The sequence below is a fragment of the Oreochromis niloticus genome, unplaced genomic scaffold, assembly GCF_001858045.2.
Source record: "Oreochromis niloticus isolate F11D_XX unplaced genomic scaffold, O_niloticus_UMD_NMBU tig00002240_pilon, whole genome shotgun sequence".
In the NCBI taxonomy this organism is placed as follows: domain Eukaryota; kingdom Metazoa; phylum Chordata; class Actinopteri; order Cichliformes; family Cichlidae; genus Oreochromis; species Oreochromis niloticus.
The window spans coordinates 8,023-27,941 of NW_020327599.1; the positions used below are offsets into that span (position 1 = coordinate 8,023).

The 19,919-nt window shown below is 37.2% G+C and overlaps 3 long non-coding RNA genes across 3 annotated transcripts; all 3 read left to right on the forward strand.

Moving 5' to 3' along the window:
- Positions 1 to 1,591: 1,591 nt before the first annotated feature.
- LOC109197927 (uncharacterized) lies at positions 1,592 to 6,554 on the forward strand. Its single transcript, XR_002058930.2, has 3 exons — positions 1,592 to 1,616; positions 4,085 to 4,239; positions 6,505 to 6,554. It is a non-coding gene; the product is annotated as an uncharacterized LOC109197927 (long non-coding RNA).
- Positions 6,555 to 6,695: 141 nt separating this feature from the next.
- LOC109197928 (uncharacterized) lies at positions 6,696 to 8,202 on the forward strand. The gene is made up of 3 exons (XR_002058931.2): positions 6,696 to 6,829; positions 7,337 to 7,375; positions 8,033 to 8,202. It is a non-coding gene; the product is annotated as an uncharacterized LOC109197928 (long non-coding RNA).
- A 2-nt stretch (positions 8,203 to 8,204) lies between these two features.
- Positions 8,205 to 18,988, forward strand: LOC109197929 (uncharacterized). The gene is made up of 3 exons (XR_002058932.2): positions 8,205 to 8,295; positions 13,993 to 14,016; positions 17,887 to 18,988. It is a non-coding gene; the product is annotated as an uncharacterized LOC109197929 (long non-coding RNA).
- The last annotated feature ends 931 nt before the right edge of the window (positions 18,989 to 19,919 follow it).

Here is a 19,919-nt window from a genome sequence, read left to right on the forward strand (position 1 = left end):
TGACTTCTTCAGTCTCAGCTGACTGCAGGTTTCAATCTTATAAACAGTACATTTGCATAACGACTGAAACCAGCCCACTGAAGGAACAATGGTCTGGGAGGTCAGTTCCTTAATCATAATTATGCAAATCCTCATGACCATTGATCAACAACCACTGATCAAAGCCCACTGATCAAAAACCACTGATCAATGGCCATGAGTCCCATTCACAGAGAGTTGGGGAATGGCTGCAATCACAGCGTTGTAAGATGGTGACAGATGTACCCTTAGTACCATTCACTCTCTGTGAATGGTACTCATGGCCATTGATCAGTGGGCTTTGATCAGTGGTTGTTGATCAATGGTCATGAGAATTTGCATAATTAAGATTAAGGAACTGACCTCCCAGACCATTGTTCCTTCAGTGGGCTGGTTTCAGTCGTTATGCAAATGTACTGTTTATAAGATCGTGGAAACCTGCAGTCAGCTGAGACTGAAGAAGTCACTTGGATATGTGACGAAACGTTTCCCCCACAAAATGATGAACAGAATCAACTTTTGGAGAATTACAACAATATGATGCAACAAACACAGCAGTACTACTAATCCAAAATACTCAAAGCTTCATAGAACTGAAACAAACATTTATTTTTAGCTCCATTCTGCTGCTGATACATACTTTAGGTTTCTGAATATTAAACTTGTTGCTGCCTTTCATAGTGTGTAACTTGAAGGCCCTGAGTACTTTCTCCCACACTGAAAACACTGGAATGATAACATTATTTGAACATTACCTAATAAGAATGATTCAGGACAGACAGTTAATTATTTTAAACTTTCCTAGCAGTCCTTCACAAACAAGGAACATTCTCTCCGTCTCGAGGGCAGGAACTGACTCCCACTTATCTCCTGGATCCAACTGTCCCTTATGGAGACACAACATTGCAGCTACAAGGTTTTACAGATTGTTATTTGATCTCTTACCTAAACATGAACCCACTAACTGTGTGTGTGTGTGTCTGTATCCGAACCTCAAATGCACCCTATTTTACCTCTCAGCTCGTATGTAATAATCTGAATCAGGAATGTAATATTGAATAACTGTTGTTTAATCAACTGCCACTACTTAAAGCTTAACAAAAGATATAACTGAATAAAAGATCATAAAGAATAACATGATATAAGTGTTTTGTAAGCGTGTGCGGCCTTCTGTGCTCTAAGTCACTTCACTCAATAGATCAGCCAGACATCCCGCTGACTGTAGCTTTTAACCCTTACTAACTTGAGCACAACTCTATAATGAGCACCAAACTGCAATATGTATAAAAATGATCACGGTAACACCTGCAATGAAAGATTATATGATTATACCAACACCTGTAAATAGAAGATTAACATGAAGTTATAACAATCACTGTAATACAAACTTTAATGTAATGTCAATAGCTTCCATAAATGCTTTAATGTAATGCTTGTTATATGATTCTGATACAATGATAATGCTGATGATAAAATAACAGTAAAATACCCCTTCTTATCCCACAACGTACACAAGGAACCCAGGGGAGGCAAAGAGACAGAAACCAAGAAAACCAAGAAAGAAAAAGCCTGATCGCTGCCGTCTATAAAATAACAAGGTGAGTTTAATTTTAGTTTTTCAATGTATGCATGTTATTTTGAATATAATCTGCTTTATTTCAGCTGAATGCTATTATGTGAATTCAACTCTACATGTATTATAGGAAAGTTAATAATGATAATCCACAGCAGATCTGACCAAAACAAGAGCAAACAGCCCACCCCCTAAAAAACAAAACAAAAACAAAACAAAAGACAAAAAACAAGAAGATTCATGGAATCACTGCTCAGGCAGGAACTTTTTGTTCCTCATTTTACTCAGAATCAATTCTGACCAGGCTTAATGGCTGACATGGTGGACAAAACTACAACGCGTTCACCAAGACTGCTGAATTCCTTAATGAACTGAACAACTCTGAAAATGCAAGAAAAGCTAAGTGCATTTTCTTTAAAGCTCAGATGGATGCTTGGGAAGTAACCATGACCTCATTTTCAGAGGCGTCTTTAAACATTTAATGGTTGTGGAATATTCAAACTTCTCTCCTCTAACTAAGTTAAACAGCTGAGAGCATCTTGAGCAGATCGAGAAAAAAGGTGTGCACTGAGTATTTTCAACAATGGCGTTTAAGCCGTTGCTGGAGGAATGTAGACTTAGATCCTTATTCCTTAGCTGCTGTTACAGTTTAAAAGTCTTCATCAGAACAAGCACTTCTAATTGTACTTTGCTCCTCACTGTATTTGAAAAGTAAGAGCTGACAAAAGAAATCCAGTAATGTATTTTTATCTTTAAGTTTGGTATAGTAATCAGTATTAATCTATTTTAATATTTTATTCAGTTTTATTTATTTATTATTATATGGGAAAATGTCCTGTCAGCCTTGTGCTGAGAGGACTGTGGTCATCAATCTGTTTTGTTCTAATAAACTCAGCTTTCAGGAACACCTTCTTGAGGGGGCTCATTAAATCTGTTTATTCATATAGCTTCACTTAAAAGTCAACAAATCTTGTCTCAATGCACGTTGTATTGTAAAGACTGGATATTGTTAAATGTTATTTTTGTCAATATTTGTCAGGTTTCCTGTTTGAAGAAAACATTTTAGAGCCACGTGAATGCATGTAAACACATTTACGTGAGGACAAACTGATTTCAAGGAAAATAAAAATGCTCTGAATTTAAAGGTTGTGAGCAATGTTCCCTCTAATTTTTCATGTGTCTGAGCGAACACACAACTCCCTGAGCAATCCCTTGGACCACTGTGAGCAACAGCAGACGTGTGCACTGTGGTCACGCCAGCATCTAATCCATCCAAGTTACATGGTTTATTAAAATAATCAAATACAGCATGTTAGACTACTTTTAATTAAGTGCTTCAGCCCACTTACAATGAAAATTTTAAAAACTCTTGACCTCAAATCATTACCTGTGTAGTATGTTAACACTATTGGAAGTAAAAAATAACTTGAACTCCAATTTTGAAAACACAACTTTCTTTTTATATATATATAAAGCTCTGACTTATATTATGAGTCTGTGGTCTGGGAGAGAGTCCTGTAACTCTGTCTGCAAAATACAGTATATAATGACCAATGTTGGGCAATTAATTATATAGTTACTTCTTCAAAAAAGTAACTCAGTTTGGCAAACAACAAAGTTTTTTGCAGCTGTTTACCTAAAAATGCAGCCAAGGCATTTTTAAATAAACATTTCAAACTATTTACAGAACAATCAGCTGTTCTGCATCAAATCTGATGCACACAAATTATTTGTGCCACTCCAAAAATAATTTCTGTCCACTATGAGATAAAGGAGAACAACAGCCTGATACCTGCAGGCCTGACAACAGGAGATGTGTCACTGCTGTAACACCTGTAACATTCAGCAGTCGCTCATTGTTCTGACACACACAACAAAACTATTGACTACACTACACACTAACTACACACTAACTACACACCTGTCAACCACGTTGATTGCGTACGAATGCGTACGAATGTGAATCGCATTAATGGCTGGACTATGGGATAAGGTGGCATCGTTCTAATCCCATACGGGAGCAGCCAGTCACTCACTAACTAACACTGCAAAACAGAATTGTTAAAGTTTTAATTTTAATTTCAATTCAGGTTAGATTTTTTTTGTGCCCACCACAGATTTTTTTTCGCAGAGACCGTGCCAGCAGTGCGAATTGCACAGGCGCGCAGCTTAGAGGGAACATTGGTTGTGAGTTATTTTGCTCATGTGTTAGCAGTTTAGTCATTTTATGACAAGATGGAATTTTCCGGAAAAGTCAGTGTACTTCCATCATCATAATAATAATATAATTTTTTTTTTTTTTTAAAAAACTGTCCTGGCGGAAATTTACCAGGACCTTTTCTGTTTTTTATGGATTTATTTATTTGTTTGTTTATTTATTTTTTCAATTTTAAGTTGAATCTAAAACTTACTCCGGAAGTGCAGTTATGGCTGACTACTTTAAGACATTAGAAACTGAAACTGTTTTTTGTTTTTTGTTTTTTACTGCGTCAGTGCGCTGAGAGGAGAGGAGTGGCTCTAATCTTGGTTACGCTGAATAGCCACCGTATTTGATCCTGAGAGGGTTTCTGCAGACATGGAGCTTCTTCTTCTGTTTCTGAGCTTCTGTTTCCTGACTTTGTCCGGACTGACGTTTGGTGCTGAATCCGGTAAGAAACTCGTTGATTTAGACTGATCATGTGTGCAGGCGCAGTCACGTTTCACAGCAGCGGATGGAGCTTTAACGCTGCTCAGGCTGCTGGTTTAGTGGGTGGATGACTGCGGCATCTACACCTGTGACATCAGCTGTTAAAGCAGCCGCATTTTAGTGTTGAAATAAAGACAGGGCAGATAAATGTGCAGCATCTGAATGCATGAAAGCATTCTATTTATTATTTACGATTATTTATTAGACATCCTCATTATTTCGTGTTTTAATTCTCAGGTGTGGCTTCTTTGCCAGCGGTTACTACGCTGCTTCCTGCAAGCACGCATCTGTTTCTTTCCTTTAAAGACACCGAATATGTGACATTTGTTTCTGATTGAAAATAAATGTTGTTTGTGCCCACTACATTAACCTTTTTAAAGGATCTATAGTGTTATGAAATCTCATAGGGATCAACCATATTATATAGACAAAACTTACAAAGATAAAGTAGTACACATTTAATTGAAATGCAGAGACTCAAATATCATTCTTCATATGAGATTATCAATATATGTTTGAAATAAATCACAGTATTTAAAAAGTTTATCTTCATTAAGATATGTTTATCTATATGATATGTTATCTATTTTCCAAAATGTGCAGAAAACATCATTAACAAAGTTTTAAATCTTTTGGGGTTCAGTATTTGAACCATGGAAAAAAAAACCTTTTGCCACAGAAATATGTAATAAATCCCTTTTATCTGGCTAAGCAACTTTCGTGAGAACACAATAATAAGATCAGGGCCAACATCTGTGTTTCTTTTCACTTAAACATAAATATGAACATCTTTACACCAAAGCAGAATTCACAATCTTCCATGCAGGTTTGTGGTAACTACTGTAGTTAATCACACTGAACAAGAAATTAAAGTTTTACCTTGTTCAGTTAAAGTGTGCTGCGTCCTGTAAGTACACATCTGATTCTAAGAATATTTTGTTTTTTCACTTTCCTTTTTTCTCTGTCACCCCTGCACAGTCTTTTTTACTCTGGCAGTAATACCTGTTTGTGTGGTTACACTTCTCTCAGTATGAGGACGATTGTCTGATAAATGTTAAGAGAGAACATGTAGTACATACAAGTGCTAACAGAGGCTGAAACAACACAAATACTCCGAACATCATCATTAACAGAAAATAAATGCTACCAAGTCAGCTGAGGGATGTTTTTTTTTTTTTCTAAAGTCCAGGAATCAAAACAGGTGCTTGGATTCAAACACAAACCAGGAAGATGCAGAGGTTAGAGATGTACTGTAATTTGTCATCACATTAAAGTCTTAACATAAATGGAGCTAATCGATAAATGTTTCCACTCATCAGGCCATGTAAAACAAGTGGAAGCTTACACAGGTCAGTGCGGGTGGCATGCCAAACAGATAATTGTTACAGGTGTGGTTGACAAAATTTGAGACATTATTCTTTGCTCTCTTGTCTTTCTTTCAGTGTCTTTACTACGCAGACATAGGACCTCAGCACCACTTACTAAAATATGTAATTGAATGTATGCATGTGTCAATTCCATTGATTAAATTCAAAGGACAAAGACATGCTATGAAAGAGAGCCATTGATTTATAATAACTAATAATTAAATGCAAAGTGATGTATAAAACATAGTGGCTGAAGAAGTAACACCCAATGCATCATGGGAATCCCCAGCAGCCTACACCTATTGCAGCATAAGGGAGGATTCAGGGTCAGCTGGTCCAGCCCTAACTATATGCTATAGCAAAATGTTTGAAGCCTAATCTTAAAAGTAGAGATAGTGTCTGTCTCCTGAATCCAAACTGGAAGCTGGTTCCATAGAAGAGGGGCCTGAAAACTGAAGGCTCTGCCTCCCATTCTACTTTTAAATACTCTAGGAACAACAAGTAAGATACGACCGGACCTAATTAATGAAGACTTATGTGAGGAGCCGGATTTTAAGTTAAATTCTGGATTCAATAGGGAGCAATGAAGGAAGCCAATATGGGAGAAATATGCTCTATTTTATAGTCCCTGTCAGTTTTTACTGTTTCTTAAAAGCATTATCACTTTTGCTTAACTGACCAGTCTAAATAACAATGTCACCACATTGTAAAATAATTATTCAACACAAAGCTATTTTCTACTTTTTTTTAGGTTCTTGTGCAGTGTCTTTTCATGTAATTCCACGTATACACGTATTTTGCACCTGTGTTTCTGATCATATATTCTAATTTTCATGTTTAATTCATGTTTTTTCTTTTAGGCTCACGTGTGATTGTGATGGAAGATGACGATGCACTTTTAAGCTGCTCCTCAACAACATGAACATTAAGCCAATGCTCTTTGACTGGAGAAAAGACAAAGATAGGCTGCAGGTGTTCATGTATGATGATGGTACTCTTCATAATAAGGGCCCTCCAAATCAAGCAGAGCAGTTCAAAGGTCGAGTTCACATTTTCCTGAAGAACTGGAGCACGGCAATGCCTCCATAAGAATTGAAAACACTAAGGTGGCTGACAGCGGAAAATATACCTGTGAATTTCCACGTATCCAGCCAGAAAAAATATTCCACATTGAGCTTATTGTTGGTGAGTGATGCAACATTATTTAAACATTATTTAACATTATTCACCAGTGAAACGGTCAGAATACACTTCTACCAGTGTCTCATCATTTGAAATCTTTTGTTAACAAAACAATGACTTTTCTATATGCATGTTGGTCATATAGGCCTTCTGTTTATAGAGATTTCAATAAAAAACAAACAAAATTAATGCCAATAAATTCAACTATACATAAATTTTTAAAAAATTTCAATTTTTCAGAATAAACGTGGTGTTACTGAATTTCCCACGTGTGGGACTATAAGGGTTTAAATTTCAAATTAAATTAAAATTTATTCTATTTTCTGACTGTGTAATTATAATTCGGTCAGGATCATTAACCAGTTTCTTCTCTACATGTAGAGTCTTTTTAGTTTCATTATAAAAATCATGTGTAATATAACAATCCTGATTATCTTTTATTCAACTTTATTTGACTTAGTTAAAACCAGCAATAATCTCTAACATGTCTGTTTTTATTTTTCCTTTTAGAGCCCATATTAAAGGACAGAACAGATGAAAAAATCCCAGGTGAGTCCCGACTCTGATGGCATGATAGATTTTATCATCCTTGTATGTATGGGTGTATGATAATGTATCTATTTTCACCTATAAATAGGGACTGTACAGTCTTAAGAGGGGTGAAATTTTTCTCCTGTTGATTTGCAAATTGTCACTGTGTTGCAGCTGATGTTTTACATTAAGGCGTCATGAGGTTAATCTTTACTTAATCAATCTTAAAATAATTTCATCTCTTTAGTTGTTATATTGACCATTATTTTCTTTTATAATTCATCCTGTAATGTCTGAGACACACACACACACACACACACACATATATATCGATATATATATATATATATATATATCTAGATATATACATATATAGATATATATATATATAGAGAGAGAGAGAGAGAGAGAGAGAGAGAGAGATAGATATTAGTTGGCTAACATTCTCACACATGTTCTCTATGGAGTCTATGGAACTGGCCAGGACAGAGTTGGCCCTTCTCACCAGTCTATTCGCAGCAATATTCCTGTCATACAACCTCAAAAGATAGCAGTGGCAATCACTGTGTCATTAAAGGTTCTCAGTAATGTCTTGCACACTCTCAGACCAACTTTGCCTCTTCTAGTACAGAGCATATCAGATGTTTCCATTATTCTTATCCGATGTGTTCACAGGGGTAGCTCCAAAGCCAATAGTCAGACAGCTTGATGAAAATGGCCTTCTCCAGTGTGATGTTGATGGTGCTTTCCCGAAACCCACAGTAGAGTGGTGGGACAGTGCTAACCAAAGACTTCCATCTGAGGAGCAAGTGGCTGCACCAAAAGGAAATCGCTTCCACATCACCCTCAAACTACTGTGACCAAATCTGGACTGTATCGCTGTGTCTCCACACAGAAGGGAATCTGGCATCAGATTTCTACTGAGACCTTTGTGAACAGTGAGTGGCATTTTATCCCTGCAACAATTAAATTTAATTAGGTCTGTGTGTGCGTGTGTTGGGGGGGGGGGGGGGGGGGGGGGGGCGGTTAAGATGGAGAAATAAATACATAAATCATAAACACACACTGTCAGGTCACTAGAGATTAAATGTGTACTCAGTAAATAAATTATGTTTAGATTACCTTATAAATTATGATTTGTAAGGTATATACGTCTATCTACACATAAATAAATGCATACAATTACAGTATTGAAGTTATATAGTTGTTTCCTAGGGTGAAATAACTGTGCAGCATACATCTATAACAACTTTAAAAAATAAATTTGGGTGCACAAGTTTCAAATTATTTTTGAGTTTCTGTAATTATGTGGTGCCTTCATCATTAAATAATGAAGAAAGACTACCTCCAGATTTAACTATATGTATGTATATAGATATATCTATATATATCTATATCTATATATATATATATATATATATATGAATAAAAAATGGTTTTACAGTGGATAAAGTGGGCTAGCATTAAGCTTCAGAAACACCTTTGCCAAAGTCCCAACTTGAAGCCTATTAAAAATTTGTGTATTACCAATAAAAATTCGGTCCATGTGAGGAAACCAACCAATTTAAATGAATTATGGCAGAAGTTCGATGATGGCTACCAAAATGGTCTGCTCAGGGTGCAACTTGCTAAGGGAGATTTAACCAAGCCTAGTGGGTATGTGTGTGAGTCTGTATTAATACTTTTGACTCTGTAACCACAACATTTTCTTTGAAGTGCTCTTTGAACTAGTTTTCAGGTTATAACTTTGTAGCTTTGTGTTCAAACTTACACTGGAAGTGTTAGAGAATTATCTCTGGGATGCTGGAATGATAGCTCCTCAGGACTTAAACTCCAGTCAGACAGTGGGGCACAGAGAGTGATGTTTGGATATACTTTAATGGAAGTTAACAGCAGCTCAACAGTACAGCAGTAGGCATACTTAACAAGTGTGGGATTGGCGGACGTGCGTGTGGTTCTAAATATCAAGAAACAAGGAGAAACAATTATCACGTCAAATATAACAATCATCAAAATTAGGAAAGGTCAGCAATTGCATGGTCTTCAGTGCCCTCTAGTGGCTAAATAACCCAACTGCGGTGCACAGATCCAACCCACAACAAAAGCTACGGTGGTAAGTCACATGCCTCTACCAATCTCAATCAATCTCCTAGCATAAATCCCCTTAAGGATGTAACCAACGTCAAAGTACAACCCATGCTATAAGTTTTGAAACTGATTCTCAGAACTAGGGGGATTTTGACTCACATTTGCGCAGGAACGCACACGGCTGGAGATCACTACTCCCCCGCACTAATGGAGAAAAACATGCCTAGTGCTCCTCGGACTCGTGATACGGCAGGACCGTCGTAAAGGCATGTGACGTCATCACCTCAGCAAACAGTGAGAACAAAGTGGAACTTATCAGCAGAAATTACCACTACACTTATAGCGATACAACTGAAATATAAGAAGACTTTCTGACAGGAAAAAAAATGGTATAATGAGGATGGGATATTTCTGTAGTCTCAAATTTATATTAATAACTAATAATCTGTAACACACACACACACACACACACACACACACACACACATATATATATATATATATATATATATATATATATATATGTTGAATTTTTTTTAAAATTGAATTGAAATTTTATTTCAGTCAACAACAACAATAACAACAAATTATAATTTTACATAAAAGTACTCAAACAGTAACTGAAAAAGGAATAGGCTGAAGCCTTGTGGCTTATAATTATCCTATCCCTTACCCCCCAAAAATAATCAAATCCTTAACCAAAAAAATAAATAGCACTGATAAATAAGTTACATAACAGTTTGAAAGAAATCAATGATAAATCAGTAAATTAAATCAACACAATTTTTTTTTTCATCAAACCAAATTTCTATAACCTTGTATAATACAAAGTTTTAAAATCTTCCTGAAAAATGTCAAAGAAAAACACATCTTTAGTTCATCATTAAGTCCATTCCATAATTCACTCCCAAAACTGACACACATCTATACTTAACATTGGTTCTCACTTTAGGTGTTTCAAACTTATAAGACCCCCTGAAATCATATTTTCCATTTCTTAGTTGAAACATACTTAAAATACAATTTGGAACATTCTTTTTTATAACTCGATATATCATTTCTAAAGTTTTAGAATATATAATGTCCATGAATTTTAACATAGATGATCCTACAAAAACTGGTTGGTGGACTCCCTATATCCAACTTTATTTATTATTCTAATAGCTCTTTTTTGCAATTTAAATATTGAATCCAAATATGTTTTGTATGTGTTCCCCAAATATCTGCACAATAGGTCATATAAGGCAAACAAAGGGAAGTAGGGAAGGCAGTTCTTATTCAAAGAATCTCTTGTTTTATAAAGAATATATATGTATGTGTATATGTATGTATATATATATATATATATATATATAATATATATATATGTATATATATATATATATATATATATATATATATATATATATACAGAGAGAGAGAGAGAGGCCACCACAGAGTCATCAAAGGTCTTCAGGAGTGGGCTCTTCACTCCAAAAGACCTGAGCCTCCGCAGCAGTTTGTAACAGCAGTCTGGCGAGGAAGGAGCGGCTAGCCGGTCCAGCGAGCATGTGGTGTGGAGGTTAGCCGGATAACTCGAAACCCCCCCCCAGTGGTGCTATAACACAATAAGGGTTGTTACAAGGTACAGCCTGCTCTGCCCTTTCCTATAGAGTGCATTTGAATAATGAGTCCAGTCCAGTTTATTGTTCAGATGAAGACCAATGTACCTGTAGCTATCCACAGCCTCAGTGTCCATGCCTTGAATATTTAGTGGCTGCAGTGGAGGATGTTTGTGCCTGCGGAAGTCTACCACCAGCTCCTTGGTTTTACTAGTGTTGATCTGGAGGTAGTTCAGCTGGCACCAGTCCACAAAGTCATGGGTCAGTTAGTGTCGTCCCATCAGTGATGAGGCTGATTATTGCAGAGTCATCAGAGAACTTCTGGAGGAAGAACTGGGTGGAGTTGTGGGAGAAGTCTGCAGTGTAGATGGTGAAGAGGAACAGAGCCAAAACCGTTCCCTGTGGGGTCCCCGAACTGCAGACGACCCTGTCCGACACACAGCCCTGAGTTCTCACGTACTGTGGTCGGTCAGTGAGGTAGTCCAGAATCCATGTAGTGAGGTGATGGTCCACTCCTGAGTTCTCCAGCTTGTCCTTCAGGACTGTGGGAAGAATGGTGTTAAAGGCACTGGAGAAATCGAAAAAGATGAATCTCACAGTGCTCCCAGTGGTCTCCAGGTGAGAGAGGGAATGAGCTCTCCAGGGGCCAAAGCTGAGCCAGGACCAGTCGCTCCAGGGTCTTTATCAGGTGGGATGTCAGAGCCACCGGCCTATAGTTGTTGGGGTCCTTGGGACGTGGAGTCTTTGGCACTGGTACCACACAAGAGATTTTCCAGAGCTGTGGAACTCTCCCTAGCCTCAGGCTCAGGTTGAAGATGTGCTCCATCACCCCCGTCTTTTCCCCCTCAGCTTGCTGGGATGTCGGGTCTGTCTGCTGGCAGCACCGCTGCACCACTTTAGAAACATGTTCTTGATATGAAATTATCACCAGATGTCGATAACAGCCAATCCAATCCACAGAGAAGTCAGAGGAATCAAACCATAGATGTCCATAAATTAAGTTTTGTGTAATAATAAGAAATCACACCTGGAAAATGTTTTGAATACGCTTATTGAAATGTATTTCATACTTTAAACAAAAGCCTTTGTTGGTGATGACAGCATAAGATGCCTCCTTAATGGAGAAACTAGCGGCACACATTTCTCAGGCGTTATTTTGACCCATTTTTTCTGCAAAAACAGTTTCCAAATCCTGAAGGTCTCATTGGCCCCTTCTATGGAGTCTGAGGTTTAGGACTTTCCATAGATTATCACTTCTAGCAGCTTTATTTTCTCTCTCTGAAACCAGCTGTTACCTCTGCTGTGTGTTTGGTTTGTCTTTCTAAAACGTCCACCCTGGTTTCATCTTCATTATCCTGTTACATGGCAATGTGGTGTGTATTATGGCATCCAAAGAGTTCAGTTTTGCTCTAATCTAACCAGACTGTATTTTCCCAGTATTTCACAGGCTTGTCTAAATGTTGTTCAGCAAACTTTGAATGCGCTTCAACACATTCCTAAATCCTGACTACAACTAAATGATGTTTTAGACAAGACTATTACTAAAACTAAATGAAAATTTGCTATCACAATTAACACCAATTCATTACCGTTAGTAGTCTGCTTATTTACATAAGGTTAACTGACACTGTGGGCGCTGAATAATACAGTATTAAGATTGTTATAAGTAAAACCCCAATTCCAAGTTTGTGTAAAATGTAAATGAAACCAAATGCAATGAATACAAAGGTTTACAGTACACTGTCACAACCCTATCAGGCTCTTCGTGTTTTGTGTGAGTGTGTTGTTTCTCACACAGATTCCAGAGGGGTCAGTGCACAGTCACCTTGTTTGGCTTCTTCTTTCACCTCAGGTTTTCATTGTTATGGCCTTTTCCTGGAAACATAACCATTTAGGTGCTTGTCCAGGATGTATTACATTTTGCTGATGTCACATTTTAGTACCTGCTTGGATCACTTGGAACCACAGGCGAGCAGGTACTAAAAGTACTTGGTACCAGGTACTGTGACTTAATGGAAAACCCTGAAAACCGTGGCAAACCGTGCTGAGTTGATCCAAGTAGATACTAATGTAAAAGGGGCTTATATTTAGCCCAGTTAGATAGCACTGATCTAGAGGGGAGCTTCCGTTAACGAATGGGGCTCATGACTGCCGGGCCTGCACAGTTACCTATATACTTTTGTTATAGGAAGCAGAGTAGATGTTTGGAGGCCAGAGGCAGTTAGTTCTGGGTTAGTCCCACACACATACTCCGTCTAGCCTCGGTCTAAGCTCTGCACTGCCAGAATTTCCTGGCCTAACAGGCAATGGTGTAACAATTATATCCACGCATGTAAACTGCTCCCCATTTGAAAGAGCAAACTTTATAACGGCCTGTTTCTACTCCACATATATGTGGTCTGGTTGAGGACAACCTATGGTGCTGCCATACTTTGATCCACTATCTACAGCATCATTGTCTGGGTCAAAGCTAGATGCTTCCTTAAAGGGGAGTCTGCCTTTAGCTGGAGAAGAAAGAAGCATAAAAATAGTTGGTCCTTAATCACTTGGCAGTAGACAGTAGGGGGAAGTGGAATAGAAAAGGTTAGATGAAGAGATAGCCTTCAGGTTACGGGAGCTTGATCTTCAGCAAGATTCTCTTTCTGTTGCTGCTGTGCCACAGTTCCATTTAATTCATGTTTATTTATATATCATTGTGGGCCCACATTGGGTCCTGATTAAAGTCCCGACTCACTCCCAACAAGATGTGACAGGTTTAATTATGTTGTTTAATTTTTTATGAGCGCTCAAGATAATTTCCTTGTATGTTTGCCCATGAATGGTCACCATTTTCACATTTAGTTTCACCTTCAAATTTCCTCTAATTCATGCCATCTTTTGAGATTTATGGATCTATCTCTGTTATATTTGAGTAATAATAAAACTGTTTTTGTATTGTTTTCACAGAAGAGCCGGAGGGAGCAGCCCAAGGTAAAGTCAAAAATTTTAATGTTGATTTATAATCTTGAGGTTGGTATTCACCAAGGTAAACAAAACAGATGAGGTACAGGTCAAGTCCAGGAGCGAGTCAGATAAGTCATGAAGGAATGTCTACAGTTCAAAGACGATCTCACCAGTGAAGGATAAGTGCATTTAGTGAAAAATAATTCAGCACAGTTCATGTTAAAGAGGGTTAGGTTAGACAATTATAAAGGAGGGAATAAGTGAAGCAAGAAATGATAACAGGAAGACTAAACTTAAAAGGCTTCAAATTTGACTTTGTGTCGCAGCTTCTCACATTGACTGACTTCACTCTGACTGTATTTAGACCTTACAAAACTGCTTCTGATGAGGACCTGCATACTTCATGTGTAAAATCACTGAAATGCCCTTTTATAGATAAATGAAAAATCAGAAAGTGTTGATTAAAAATTTCTTATTAAAAAAGAAGTTTGGTTTGCACAAAATTAAGTTTTTAAGTTGCTAAAAGTAATTATAAAAATAAGTAAGTACTCCAGTTAATGTTTTTCATTAGGTACACCTTTACTCACCTACTCTAATTATAATGTTCAGAAATTCTGTTTGACACACTAGTTTGACAATATGGGATAAACAAGAAATGATTTTTAGAATATCAACAAATTAAATCCATAGTAAAAAAGAAATTTAATCCCAATAAAGTTGAATTACAAACACCACCAAGTGTGGTACAATTTCTTACTCTTAAATCCCCTAATTATTATGTAAAATATACAGAACACTTTCTAAATAGATGAATCAAAATCCCTTCCTATTGCTAAATCATTCAATCATTTATCATTCAGCTTAGACCAAACATCTGGTCTCAGGTATGCTTCAAAACCTTTGAAATGATTGGAAATCCCAGTCTGCAATTAATACAATACAAAATACTACATAAAGTGCACTATACAGGTTTCAGATGGGCTTTAGTGCTGATTTTATCTGTTGTCAATCTTTGTTTTGAAATTTTAACTTTTCTATGTATTTTATGACTATTGTTCCTTTTATTAATTTTGTTCTTTGTAAGGTGACCTTGGGTTTCTGAAAGGCGCCTTCAAATAAAATGCAATATTATTATTATTATCATTATTATTATTATTTACGTCTTCCAACAATTGCTCACACTGTCAAGGCAATACACCAGACAATTACATCCATGATCTTTGGTTCTGTCCACCAGTTCAGAAGTTTTGGAGTGAGATATGTGAAGACTTATCAAAGTGTCTAAAATGCAGTGTTGGGGAGTAACAGAATACATGTACGGCGTTACGCATTTAAAATACAAAATATGAGTAACTGTATTCTGTTACAGTTACCATTTAAAAAGGTGATATTCAGAATACAGTTACTTTGTTGAAATAAATGGATTACACGGCGGCCTTTTCCTGTTTCATATATTAGGCTATGCCCTCTCTATTTTTGGTAATTCCACGCTGGTGGAAACCCAAACAAAACACGCGAGGCTCCAATGTCTGTGTCTCAGTCTCGCGGCCCATGTCAGCTCTACTTGCAGCCCGCATAATGACGTGAAGAAATATTTTAAAAAAATTATTATTCAAAAAATGTTTTAATATGAAGGCAATAGGCAGAGTGTTACAGGCATCGCCCTAAAGCATGTAGCCTGATGGGCAGTGTAGTCCGTGCTGCAGGGAGAATGGACTGCCATACCCGTTATGTGTCTGTGAGCGAGGGAGGGAGAAAAAGGAAAAGTCCGAGTTGTCATCGAGCAGAAACGGGAGCTGGAAACATGTAAATATAATAATAACCACTGCAGCCAAACAGAGAGCCTGACGAGTCCAGCTGTAAGTCAGCTATTAAGACTCGACTGTACACTGTGTTCGTGTTTTCCTCCAAAACAATAAGTTCTGTTGGAGCAGCTTTTCAACGCCTCTCTCTGTCTCTCACTAGTAAAGTAAAGTAAAGCTAGTTTTCAGCTACGAGCCCGACACGAACCCGACGTATTAGCCAGAGGTCCCTTTACTACGACCTCCTGACCCAGTATGAACATTCCAGATCCCTCAGGTCATCTGGATCCGGTTTCTTATCAGTTCCCAGAGTCAGAACCAGACACGGAGAAGCTGCATTCAGCTTTTATGCTCCATATCTCTGGAACAAACTCCCAGAAAGCCTCAGATCAGCTGAAACACTCAGTTTATTTAAATCCAGATTGAAGACCCACCTATTCTCAGCTGCTTTTGAATAAATCACCAAATCCACACTTTTAAGCTTAAATTTCAAAACTTACATTTTAACTACTGACTTTATCTACTGTTCTGATTTTATCTACTGTTCTGATTTTATCTACTGTTTTGATTTTTGATTTTAATACTGTTTTGTTTGTTTGTTTGTTTGTTTGTTTGTCTTAATCAATTTTAGATCATGCTTTTTATTTGTTTTTGTTTTTAATGTCTCTGTAAAGCACTTTGAATCACCTGTTGTTGAATTGTGCTATATAAATAAACTTGCCTTGCCTTGCCTTGCCTTACGGTTCGGAGCCGCGGACCTGTTTTATAAATGTGCAGAATAGTTTTCTATACGAGATCACTGCAAAAAGTGCAGCCTTACCTAATGTCCACCTACTGTTACTCATTTATATTAAGATTTAAACATCTAGTTGGTATTTGTATGGCGAGTAACCTTCAGTAATAGTAATAAATCACACAGCAATAGTACATTCATGTAGTTGTAAAAAGCATTATAATATATTGAGTAATACAAAGTATTCAGAATACATTACTCTCATTGAGTAACGTAACGGAATACGTTACAAAATACATTTTGGGGCATGTAATATGTAGTCTGTAGTGGAATACATTTTAAAAGTAACCTTCCCAACACTGCTGAAATGTAACATTCCAACCACCCTTTAGTGTGCTTGTTGGACGTAGGTTACTGGCCTGGTAGCCTGGCTGCCCCTGGGTGGATCCGGGGTGGACATGGGGGCTTGGAGTTCTGGGGTGCTGGGACTCTGGCTGGGCCTTGGTGGTTTCGGTCCTTGTTGGTGTGTCGCCAAGGTTGAGCGCAGGTGGGTGCAGGGGGGCTCAGCCCTGACCAGGGGGCCCCTGCTGCATTGGCCAAACTGGGGGGGCTCTTCAATTGGCAGGGAGGTTGTTTCATCCTTGCAGAAGTTCACTCTGCAGGTGGGGGGGGGAGATATAGGAGAGTTGGAGAATAAACTTAACCTCGGGGGTCTATTGTCTTGTGTTAAAAAAAAAAAAAAAAAAAAAAGTTTTTTTTCTTTTGCTGCTAGTTCAGTGAATTGGTTGGAGAGAGAGAGACAAATCCCGCAGCTTCAAAATCTGAGAGATGTCGGCTTCCAGCACCGGCGGCATGTCGCGCTTTGTGTTTACATCTTTCTGTGGGATCCGTTTAGCTGCTTTTTTAATCATTTGGTGTATAATTCTTTGGCAGTTTTTGAAATGGTTTTGTGATTTTAAAGGTGAGATTATGGCATTTCTGGCATAATACATTTATATTTAAAAATCAATTTAGAATTTAATTAATTGATATCACATTATTCAAATTAAAATTAATTTTAATTGGAAAATTGATTCTTTTAGACCCACACCTACTTCTGATTCAGGAGGACCAATTAAATTTTAGTCCCAGTCACAGAAAACTGAACCAGCTCTTTATCCGCTCATGGTTACACAAGGGTGCATGGGGAGCATGTTAAATAATTGATCTCATTATTAACCAAAATAACTGTCATTATGGAGCAGTCCCATTATATATTTTAGCATTTAGAACAACCAGTGAGATTATGTATAGCTCACTGTTTTTTTAATCCTGCTTTCTGCACATTTAATGGTTACGTTTACTTTTTCTGAACTGTTTCAGGGTATTCTGGATTGTGGGTTGCTGCTGCTGTGATTTTTGGTCTTCTGTTCCTTTGTGTTGTTATTGTTGTTTTTGTCAGAAGGTGCCGCTAATCTGTTTTAAGGTAGGTACTTAATGTATCAAAATGGTTAAAACACAGAAAAGCAACCAATTCTGTTGATTTTTTTTTTCTTCCTGCCAAATAAACTCTTTTGGGAAAAAACCCAACATGAACTAACTACTTTTAATGAGAAAGTAAATGACCTTTGACCAGACCCCTGTTCCAATTAACATTCTAAAAATCTCAGTACTACCTATAAACATTTTTTTGTTGAAACACTCATGCTACTGTAGCCAAAAAAAGAAAAAAAAAAAACTTTCAGAAAAAAATAACTGAATATATTGCCCTTCACAAATATTCTTAGAGTAATGAATGCCTTGGACCCAGGTTTCTCAGTTTTTTAGAGTTTATGATTCCTTTTGGTTGAAAAAATGATTTATCTTCAGGCTGTAATTTTTTTAGTCTGAGTTATGGCATTAGTTCCTTGTACTTATGGTTTTTGTAATCTATGCTGACCCACAGCCCTACCTTCTAATTATTCAAGTCGTTCCATTAAAACTAGCACAAGTGTTTATTTAACTGAATGTCTGTGAAGGTTCTCAGTCATCCAGGTCGTGGCAATTTAAGGAGCTAGGAAAGAAAAGCGTCTGGACTTGTTGAAGTTTCTTCATTCACCTCTCATCCAAGAAGCTTCTTCAGTTCTAAGAGCAACCGGTGGAGAGTCTCAGATTTTTGAGTCCTGGGAGTGGCCCTAAGAGGGTCGTGGACGCACTATTGATCCTCTGCCTAATCACACTAGCCAAGGTGTGAAAACAGGTGTGGGCAGTATAATGTCCTCATAAGTGGATATCAGGCCCTTGAAGAGGTATTTTGGTCTAGACGTCCCAAAATGTGATGTCCACATATGTGGACGCCAGGTCCTAGGAGGTTAAGGATGCCAATATTCACATGTTGGACAGAGAAGACAGATGGTTTGAAAGAAGAGTGAAAGAAGCATCTATATCCACTGTGAGCGACCATCTTTGAACAGAGGCGGTGGTTTACAACACCAACTGTCTGCCATCTATAATCCAGTTCTGAGATCCCTTCCCAAGCACCTTAACGCGCACTCACACCCTGGGTCATTTGACCTTTCATTGATTTGATGAGAGGTGAAACATGTTCAAGAAACTTAAAGAAGTCCAGATGCTTTTCTTTCCAAGCTCCTTAGATGTTGATATCTGTTATTTGGTATGATTGAATTTTTGCTGTTGTGCTACTGTAAGAAAACATTTTTTCTCCTTCTATTCATGTTATTGCGAACAGTGATGACACCCTGTTTATGTTTCATTGATTGATTGATTTTTATGTGTTTACTGTTTTGATCAAAGGTAAGATTAATGTGAAGTAAAAGTAAAAATGTTGAGGACATAATTTGGTGTTGATTATTGTACTGAAGATTAATAAGAATGAGTCACACAAGTTATGGCTTAGAAAGTGTGTGTCTGTGTGTGTAAGCATGTTCTTTATAGGCTTCAATTAACAAAATCGCATCTTCTTGAAAGTTCATTAGGGTTAGATCTCTTTTATTAAGCTGTTTAATACGTTTTTGTAATAAGCTGGAGACATGTCAGTGACTTCTTAAGGTTGAATAATTGAAACAGTGCAAATAAATACATGACTATTTTATAAATGTTTAAATTCTTTCTGAAGGTTGGAGCTTTAGTTTTGTTCCTTTTTTTATGTGAGTGAGCAAATGATTGAATTGATAAATAATGGCAATTTGTGAAACCATTAACAAAATAAGCTGCCAGTCTATTTAGTAAATTTAAATAAATTTTCTCTAAATGATTTAATGATAGACATTTACGTCACTGAACTAAACACTGAACCTCCTGTAAAAGAATGTAGATGAATGTGAATATTTAATCTTTATGTAGTTATAAAAGAATCATGTGCCTTTTAAAATAATTCTGTTTTGCCTTAAAGCAAATTCTGTCAGGTTACACGCTGT